At 43.5% G+C, this 10842-nt stretch overlaps 1 long non-coding RNA gene across 1 annotated transcript in view; it reads right to left on the bottom strand.

Annotated features, from left to right (window-relative positions):
* LOC309859742 overlaps positions 1–9383 on the bottom strand; it is a 324520-nt gene extending 315137 nt beyond the window's left edge. The window contains exons 1-3 of the long non-coding RNA XR_014308868.1: positions 9141–9383; positions 3861–3955; positions 3401–3460 (exon numbers count right to left, since the gene is read on the bottom strand). This is a non-coding gene — a long non-coding RNA (uncharacterized lncRNA). The remainder of the gene's footprint in view (positions 1–3400; positions 3461–3860; positions 3956–9140) is intronic.
* Between the last annotated feature and the right edge of the window lie 1459 nt (positions 9384–10842).

Consider the following 10842-nt stretch of genomic DNA (forward strand, 5'->3'; position numbering starts at 1 on the left):
AACAACAAAAAAATTAGCAGACCTATACAAGCAAAGAAATTAAATTCATAACTAAAAAGCTTCTTGTGAAGAAAAGCCCAGGCCACAGGGCTTCACTGGTAAATCAAACAAAGAAAAACAAAGACAAAGAAAAAATAAATGCCAATATGTCACAAACTTCCAAAAATCAAAAGAGGATGCGGCACTTCCCAACTTATTCTGAGACCAATATTACCCTGCTACCAAAATCAGACAAATATAACACAAGCAAGCTACAGACTATGTCCCTTAGGAATACAGATGTGGAAATCTTCAACAAAATACTTGCAAACAATTTTTTATTTATTTTTACAAAATCCAGCAATACATACATAAAAGGATCTGCATATGATCCTTTTGAATCCATCAATATATAAAAATAATCATACACCATGACCAAGAGGGATTTAGTCCAAGAACCAAGGTTGGTTTAACATCCAAAAATCAATTAACATAATATACTACATTAATATGATGAAAGATAACAATCACATAATCACCGCTATAGATGCAGGAAAAGGATTTCACGAATTCCAACACCTCCTCATTGTAAAACACTCAACAAACTAGGAACAAAAGGAACTTCCTCAACCTGGTAATGGTTATCGTAAACTCACAGTCAATGTCATACTTTTTGGTAGAAGACTGAATGCTTTCTCCCTACAATAAGGAACAAGATGACGACGTCCACTCTTACCATTTCTATTCAACACTGAATTAAAAGTTCTAACCGAGGAAATTAGGCAAGAAAATGAAGTAAACGGGATCCAAAGTCTAAAGAAAGAAAGTAAAACTATATCCATTTTTAGATGATACAATTTTGTACACAGAAAACCCTAAAGAATTCACTGAAAAACTCTTAGAACAAATAAACAAATTTAGCAAGGTTACAGGATACAAGATCTTCAAATAAAAACCACTTGTGTTTCCATACATTCATAATGATAAATTCCAAAGTCAAATAAAGGAAACAATTCCATTTACAATAGTGTCAAAAAGTATAAAATGCTAAGGTATAATTTTTTTTTAAATTGTAAAATGTAGAGACTAGAAACTACAAAATAATATTGTTGAAAAAAATTTAAAGAAGGGGCACCTCCGACTCTCAGTTTCTCTTCCTCTCCCTTTGCCCCTTCCACTTGTGTGTGCTCTCCCTCTAAAATAAATAAATCTTAAAAAGAAAAAAAAAAGAATTAAAGAAGATCTAGGTAGGAGCGCCTTGGTGGCTTAGTCATTTAAGTGTCCAACTCTTGATTTCCGCTCAGGACATGATCTCAGGGTCCTGAGACTGAGCCCACATCTTACTCTGAACTCAGCAGGGAGTCCACTTGGATTCTCTCCCTCTTCCTCTGTACTCACACGTGGACATTCACTTTCTTAAGTAAATAAATCTTTAAAAAAAATATGATGACGACCTAGGTACATGGAGAGACATCTTGTATTCATGGATCAAAAGACTTCCTACTGCAATATTCTGCAAAAAACTTAATACTGGCAATATTCCCTAATATAGTCCCTATCAAAATCCTAATTTTGGTAATAAAGACAGTGAGGTACTGACCTAAGAACAGATGGAACTGACATAAGGATAAATGGAACAGAATTCAGAATCCAAATTATCCTTGTATTTTATGTTCAAATGACTTCAAGAGCAGTCCCAAGGAAATTATATGGAAAGAGAAGAGTCTTCAACAAATGGTATTGAAAGAACTGGATACTTATCTGTGAAAGTAAGAATTTGGATTCATATCTAACAGCACACACAAAAATTATTTTAGGCTATAGACCTATATGTAACAGTGAAACCGTAAAACTCCTAGAAAAACACACAGGAGTTGATCTTTATGAAATTAGGTCAGCAAAGTCTTCTCTGATACAATACCAAAAAGCACAAACAACAAAAGAAAAACAGATAAGCTGGATTTCTCAAAAATGTTCAAACTTCAGGGATACCATGAAGAAAGTGACCACATCTACAGAACAGAAGAATATACTGGCAAATCATGTATCTAATTACAGACTGGTATCCAGATCTTATGAAGACATCTCATAACCCAGTAATAAAAACACAACTAAGCCAATTTAAAAATGGGCAAAGCAAATGAATAAACATTTCTCCAGAGAAGATATACAGACGCCCAATAAGGACATGAAGAGACACTCAGCATCACTAGTCATCAGGGAAATCAAAATCAAATTCATATAATGCTTCACACCTCCTAGAATGGATGAAAATAGAAAGACCGTAACTGGTGCTGGCAAAGATGTGAAGAAACTGGAATCCTCATCCACTGCTGGTGGAAATATGCAGCTGGTCTAGAAAACAGTCTGGTGATTCCTCAAAAAGATCTATGCAGAATTCCCATTATGACCTAGCATCTCTACTCCTAGGTGTAACCCAAGAGAAATGAAAACAGACATCTTCCCAAAAACTTGCACAGAAATGTTCAGAGCAGTATTACTTACAATAACCAAAAAGTAGAAACAATACAAATGTCCATCAGCTGATCCGCTGATCAACAAAATGTGTTGTATCCAGTCAAAGGAATATTATTCAACCATGAAAAAGAATGATACGTACTGAAGTGTGGATAAACCTTGAAAACACTGTGCCAAGTGAAATAAGCTAGTTACAAAAGACCCCATTTTATATGATTCCCTTTTCAGGAAATGCTCAGAATGGGCAAATTGACAGGCAAAGAAGGTAGAGTAGTGGTTGCCAAGTGTGGGGAGGGACAGAAGAATGAAGTATGTATGGGGCTTCCTTCTGCAAGGATGGAGATGTTCTAAAATTAGCTTGTGACAAATGATTGCACATTCCTGTGAATATACTAGAAAAAGTTAAACTGTGTATTTCAAATGGGTGAGGTGTACAGTATGTGAATTATACCTCAATAAGCTGTTAAAAAAACAACAACAGCAGGTAATACAGTGATATACGATATATCACAGATGGTCTGTGCCTTACAATGGTTCAACTGATGATTTTTCAATTTTACGACGGTGCGAAAGCAATACAGATTCTATAGAAATCATAGGTCAGATTTTTAATTTTGACCTTTTCCTGGACTAGGTGCAGCATGCAGGATGATCTCTCACAACGCTGGCAGGAGCTGGAGTCCCAGGTCTGAGGCAGCCATGAGATCATGGAAGTAAACAACCAATACATTAATAACCATTCTGCACCCACACAACCATTACGTGTTTCCCTTTCAGTACAGCGTTCAGTACACTGCATAAGATCCTCAACACTTTATTATCAAATACACTTTGTGTGAGATGATCTTGCCCAATCGTACAGTGTTCTGAGCACGCTGAAGGTCAGCTGGGCTGAGGGGTAATGGTGTGTAGGTTAGGTGTATTACATGTGTTTTCCACTTACCAGACTTTCCACTTACGATGGCTTTATCAGGAGGTAAACCCACAGTCAGTTGAGGAATATCTGTAATATGTGAGGTGCTTACCATTATATTTATATAATGACATTTGCCTTCCTAAATGTTTATTTGTTGTGCTGTGAAAACAGGGTAAAATATAAAAGAGAGGAAGGCAGAGGAAAGATTTAACTTTTGGAGTCTTCGTAGCTGAGCATCAGAGCCCTCCCAGAATAAAATTATTTTCATGAGCTGAATATGTGTAACAAGGAATTTCTGTGTAGTTCAGAGTGACATCAAATTATGGTGCATACATCCTTTATAAGGCTCAATCACTTGAAAACCTTCCAATTGTCAAATGCAAAACTGGCCACTCCTTTGGAGTGAAACCAATCTGTTCCCAGGGCAAGCAATTCCCCCAATGCACTAAGAAGAGATGGGCTCAAGAGGCAGAAATCACATACTTACATTCCTCAAGACTGGAGTGCCAAGTGCTCGAAGGAAGTCATATCCACCATGTACTCTCCAGCCGGCATTCACGTTTTCCAGGTGGAGGCTCTGACCTGAATGAAAAGAGAGGGTTCTCTGCTGAAAGACCCCCGTACTGATTTCTGGTTTGTAGCTACTCCAGTGGGCCTCTGGCCCTCCACGTAGGTTAAATCACCTTTAAAAATCACCCAGGTACACTAAGCTAACCTGATGCCATGTAACCTGATGCCTGACATCAGGGCTAGCAACTGGAGTGCGTACTACCACCGCCACCACCAGGCCTGGCAGGGACCTTGGAGGCCAATCCTGAAGCTGCAGGGGGGCTGCGCCACAGAAAAGCAGCTCACAGGAAACAGGACTATGAATTACAAAATGCTAAACACTTATTACTTGGCGGAATGAGTTTTAAGTGAAATATGCTATTTTTATACTTTGTTTTTCATGTGATGGTTTCAATCTCTGTTTTCTTTCTCTGAGAAATCTGTAAAGGCCCCAGATTCTTCAAGATAGAAGGTATCATTTGGCTTAATCTTGTACCCAGGGGGAATAAAACACTACAGAACGGAAATATCAGTACCCAATTCTGGACAAAACTCCCCGCAGACCAGATAACGTGACAACATCGAATCCTGTTCTTCTCCCTCCCTGACTGACTTCTTCTGTGTAAAATCCAACCACAGGCACTCGGGAAGATTTTAACACCTCACTGGCTTTCTGGATCTGCACTGTTTTTCCAACTCCTAAAAAACAAACAAACAAACAAACAAAAAAACAAACAAAAAAAAAACAATAGCGCATTAGGAACCACTCCTTGGCCAGAGGACACACAGCACTCACCAACTCCAAGAGCCTTCCTGGCGGGGAGTGAAACGGGCTGCACCTGAGTTTTAGGAGTATTAACTGCACTTCAATTCTGATTGTTCCAGAGTGTTAAAACTTTTTAATTTCAAGCATAATAAAAATATGAATGGGATCTTAAAGTCTGATTTTAAAATTCCTCCGAGACACTGTTAATTTTGTCACATATATGATACCAGGACCAACTAAGTAGCTCTGTGGTGACAGGCAAAATTTGCATCCTCTGAGACAAGCTTCTAGAACTAGGTTTACTTGCCTCCATGGGTGGCCACACTCATTCACGAGGAGGTAAACATGGTCATACTTGGGTCAAATGCTGGGCACCTTAAGTTGGGATTTCAACCTTTGGAACACTCTGGACCTATACTTATTTATATTGAAAGATTTTATTATATTTATTTTTTTTTAAGATTTTATTTATTTATTTGACAGAGAGAGATCACAAGTAGGCAGAGAGGCAGGTAGAGAGAGAGGAAGGGAAGCAGGCTCCCCGCTGAGCAGAGAGCCAGATGCCAAGCTCAATCCCTGGACCCTGAGATCATGACCTCTGCCGAAGGCAGAGGCTTAACCCACTGAGCCACCCAGGAGGCCCTGGGCCTATATTTAATTGTGGGAAGATCCCTACACTCCTTCATGGACTTAAATTACTCTGTCTCCCAAAAAAGTGTCTCTTAAATACCACAAACACCACAAGAAACAGCAGTTTTAAACTTTCTCACAAGAGCAATCCTAGCAGGTTGGCAACCCCATCTATGACCTCCGCCAGCGACCCTAAGCATTCCCCTGGCCTGCCCCCCAACCTTCCCCAAATTACAGCTTCTGCACCTTCACCCCCTCATCCACCTGGCCTGTTAACTACTCTGACCGGCTCTTGCTATGTGTTCACAAGCACCAACAGGTGCGAGCTGATAAAGTAACCCAGACTTGAGGAGCCGGGCACTGTTCTAGCGCACTCCACAAGCATTTCCTTGGTTAAATCCTCACAACTCCCCCTCTCAGGCAGTCACCATTCTTGTTCCTGGATTATAGATGAGGCCCAGAGAGGCTAGGTAACTTATCCAGGCTTACACAACTAGTAAGGATCATGCATGTTAACAGGAACCTTGGAGTGTCCCCATGGCTTCGTTTCCATGAGCCTTGTTCCATCCACACTGAAGGCAATGGCATCATGATGACCCAACACAGATAAAGGGGAAACCTCTGGCAAGTCTGCAAGAGACTATTTTGAGACACCACAAAGTTGTAAATCATGTTATTTCTACGTCTGCCAACACAGTCATCAGGGTTCCTCAAGGACCCTTTTAAGCTTCCTTGAGATAAATGATGATCTGTTCTTTAATAAATCTCTCTTCTCAACTTCAAACCAGCAGACAATGGTGGCTGACCTTCTGGAACATGAACAGTAACCCAGCCACATGCTCCCTGGGGTTGGAAGAGAATGGTGTAGGTTTTTCATCCCAGCTCCATCCCCCAGTAACTGCTGCCTTTGGAAAGTCCCTGAAGAACCTGGTTAATGCCGGCCAGTGGCACTGGTGGGTAAGTAAGCTCGTACTTTTCTGAACGGCAGCTTCAATATGTCTTCCACAGCACACAGCAATTGTATCGTTGTGAATTCCCTCCACAAACATTTGACCACAGCACAAAGATATTTGAAAGGGTATTTATGTCAGTATTCACTGTAATGGCAAGATACAGAAAGCAATCTATATGCTGATCAGTAAGGGAGTGTTAAATTATGGTACTACATGCATAAAACACACAGGAAAGCCAAGCAGCCATTAAAGAGATATTGTTTAACCTATGTGTATCAGCACAGAAAGTAGACCACAATATGTGGGCAGATGGAGAAAGAGCAGGTTAAGACACAGCAGGCATATACAGTGGTAATCCATTAAGCTTAAAAAAAAAGTAAAGTATATGTATCTACACAAGGAAATGTCGAGAAGGAATTGGAAAGGGTCACAGCACTTATTTCTGTACATAGCAATTCCATGTGATTTTCACATTCTTCTGTCAAACTTTTTCTTTCTTTTTTTTTTTTTTTTGGTCTTAGAGTGGATTTTACTCTAAATGTAAAAAAAAACAAAAACAAAAACAAAAACAAAAACAAAAACCGAAAGAAAGTTACTGCATTTTGAAGGTGGTAACCAGAGCAGCTGTAATAAAAAAGGCTCTGCATGTCCTGCATATTGGCTAGGACACGGGGAAGTAAGAGGAGGCACTGGCTCAAGACCCTTCCTCCTAAGCTCTAGAATCTTCTTTCAGTTAATTTTTCATCTCCATCCATTCAGCCGCTACCCTCGCACTGTCTACACTAAGAGGTAACCGATGCTGAAGGAAACCCCAAAATGACAGTTCCACACACCACACAGGCAAGACGAGCAGGTTGGACAGCTCTAGAACCCTTTTTGCTCTAGTTCTCTCAGAAGAGTGACCGTGAGATAAAGATTCAACTGCAGGAAGTTTAATTTGGAAAGTGACCCCATGACCCTAAGGGAAGTAACTGCATTATCAAGCAAGTTACCCATGTGGGTAGCTAATCCCACTGGGGGATACTGCAGTTTAAATGCAGGACTCAGTTCTCCCGAGGATGGAGGAAGTAGGGAGTTCAGCCACCAACTTCCATCTGTCATGGGTTCGAGGCTGCTCCTAGGGGACAGGAATTCCCTGGCCCTTCAGGCCTGCTCTGTGCACTGGTATAGCAGAATCTAGTGACCAGAGAAAGTCCTCCAAGATTGGTCACAAGTTGGACAGCTGGAAGTTGGGAAAGAATGCTAAGTGCTAAGGATACACTGGTGGGGCACTGACAACATAGAGAAAAGAGGCCACTTTGAGAACATACATTATCTAATGATCTGAGTGTACAGATTCGATTTAGACAGCAGGCAGAGGCTGAGAGGGAGCTGGTGATAGAAACTATTTTAAAAAGCCTGACAGTGGGGCACCTGGGTGGCTCAGTGCGTTAAAGCCTCTGCCTCAGGTCATGATCCTAGGGTCCTGGGATTGAGCCCCACATCAGGCTCTCTGCTCAGCAGGGAGCCTGCTTCCTCTCTCTCTCTCTCTCTCTGCCTGCCTCTCTGCCTACTTGTGATCTGTCTGTCAAATAAATAAATAAATAAAAATCTTAAAAAACAAACAAACAAACAAAAAAAACCTGACAGTAACTCCAAAGGGGGAAAAAAGTTGTACATAAAAGGAAAAGAAAACTACAGATTACTCTCCACATGGCTTTTCTGGGATTAGCTTTTACATGTACTGGGCTAATAAAGATTACAAAATAACTGCACTAGGAAGATGGAGAGGGTGACCAGGTTTTAACACAGGCTCAGGAGAGCTATACTGTGGAATTACTTGAGTCTTTCAACTGTGTGCACACGAGGCTTTTATAAAAAAAGGAAACAGGAAGAGCCAACGTTGACCTGGCCAACCTCTGTCCCCAGTCACTTGCAGGACCCAGGGCAGGTGCTAACACAGTAACAGATCACTTTTGTTATGAAACACGTAGGTGTCTTGGGGCCAGCCTGCTGAGCAAATGCCATTCCCAGTTTCAAATAAAGGACCGACAAATAAGTCGAAAGACAGTCCTGTGCCAGGTCAGGGAGTCCTTTGGATGTCAGCCATTCCTCCAACCACCACCGCACTCCTCACGGCTTCCCCTCCGCTTGTAACAATAAAATTCCAAAGTCTATGATATTATTAAGTGTGGCCTTTCCTGCTTAAGGCAAAACGTAACCATTAAAATCACGTGAAAGACAATTCCAGGCCCGGAATGACCTCCTCCTCCAGGCTCCTCTGCAGGAACACAATGCCATCCACTCGCAGCCCCGCAGGGTTGAGGGCTTTGCCAAAGACTGGCATCAGGAGGGCCTGGCACGGACACAGGATCTGAGACGGGCTTCTCACCCTGCAGCCTCGCCCCTGCAGGAGCCTGGGAGGGGGCAGGTCTCCTCTTGGGTTTCACTACCCTTCAGCGGAACACCGGCGCTTCCCTCCCTGAGTGGGGTCCGGACCCGAGCACCTGCAGCGCGCACCGGCGATACCGACAGAGACGGGCCTTGTCCTGTCAGTGCCGGCGCGGCAGGCGGCCTGAAACACCGCTGGCGCCCACCGCAAGTTGGGTGCCACGGGGCGACCCTGCCGCCGCGGCCCGCTCTCCCACACCGTCACGGAGAAGGCCGCCCGCCACCCAACCGCAACTTTCTTCTTAACCAGCGCCCGCCTCGTTTCTAATCCGATCTTCCGTACTGAAAATCGCGCTTTCAGGGAAGCGGCACGCAGGCTTCCGCTCATGAGCCTGTAATTTCGGTCGGGAGCTTCAGCGGCCGCAGCCAGAGCCCTGCAGCCCGCCGCGCCTCCCCGAGAGCACGGGTCGCCCCCACCCCGCGCGCCCCCCGTGCCTACCCCCGCGGTCCCCCGGAAGCGAACACCTGGGCGGGGTTACTTGGGGGCCCCGTCAGGAGCACTCGCCGGGCCATAGCGGTGGGCCCACAGGGGGGTCGCGACCTGGGTCGGGGTCGGGGTCGGGGCTGGGGTCGCGGCCTGGATCGGGGTCGGGGTCGCGGCCTGGGTCCCGTCCCCCAGCGGAACCCAGGCCCCGCCTCCGAAGGCCGGAAGCGACACCTTCACGACTGCGCATGCGCCTCAGGGTCCTGCTTAGGTCAGGTCCTGTACCTCCGCTGAGCTCATCCTACCCGAATGCTTTTGGTTCTCGGTCTTGGCGCGCGCAAATGTCGGTTCCTAGAAGGATCGGGAGGTTGGTGATCCCGTTCTCTCCCGGTTCATGGGTTTGAGCCTCAATGTCTGGCTCATGCAGGGTGACTCCAAGGAGACGTGCGCGAGAATGTCTATCACTAAGCGGTGCTGCGGCACCTGAGCGCCATCCCTTGCCGCTGACCTCCAGACCTGCGAGCTGAAATTCCCCCAGGCTGCGGGGACAGTCCCTTCTACAAGTTTGGTCTCAGGACCCTTCTTTCAAAGGGAAAAGGCTTTTACCCATTCGAATCTGCCCAGCGCTGTCAACCACAGCTGCCAGTAGAATTACCCGATTAAACGGCTTTGATGCCTGAGCTCTACATCCCTAAAATTTGGAGTGTTTGATCTTGGGTGTGTCCTGAATATCTGGGTCTTTTTCGTTGTTTCGAACTCCCCAGCAATTTCTCAAGTCCAGTGGGGTTGAGAACCACTTGATCAGGCAGACTTCCCAACCTCAGTTGTGCATATGAACACCAGAAGTTGGTCTTTCTTACCTCTGTACCTTAAGGGAAAACCAACGCAAGACCCAGCTGGAGGGTCTCGCTGTACAAAGAATTAAGTGGCTTTCCCCCCACTCACTTAACCACTTGAAGTGTTTCAGCCCGAGAAATGAAGTGGCAATGGCCTTGGGCCAAATTTACCTGTAAACTCTTTCAGCCTGACATGTGTACGATTTGACTTGTGATCAATCATTCTCCATCCTGGCCAAGAAAGCAATTTCACTGAGTGCTCAACTTAATTGGTTTGTGCCCACACAGGCCCTCCAGGGCTCCCCTTAGTCTGCTGTATACATCAGTTAGATGGTCTCAGTTTTTTAGCTATTAAAAAAGTAATCATCTAAAAAATAAGAATTGTACTGTGCAGCTCTTACCATCATTTTGGCAACATTTAAAAAGCTGCATCACTCATAATGTAGGGCCTTTCAACTACATTTATCTTTAAACTATGCAAACTGGAATCAAGAACAGCTGATGTAGCCAAGTAAACCCATAGCAGTAGTTTCCAAAAGAAAGGAAACATGTACACTGTCATAAATACATCCATTTTTATAAAAAAACATTCAATCAGAAACACTTAAATGTTAAATGCTAATTATGTAAAAATTTCCATCATTGGAAAACCATTTATAATTCATAAGGATTGCTAAGAGTTGGATTATTTTTCTTTTGTTCTACCTGGCATTCTGGTAACTAATAATGGGCATCAGTTTCAGTAGCTCAAAGAACATACAGTTTCCAGATGTAGAGAATTGATGTCTTAGAGAACAAAAAGAATATTCTTCTGTAATTGGATGTGGGTTCTTCCCCACTAAAAACGATTTATTTGGGTGGTGATTACATGGTGTCTTAAC

This window comes from Mustela nivalis, assembly GCF_964662115.1.
Source record: "Mustela nivalis genome assembly, chromosome: 2".
Taxonomy (NCBI): domain Eukaryota; kingdom Metazoa; phylum Chordata; class Mammalia; order Carnivora; family Mustelidae; genus Mustela; species Mustela nivalis.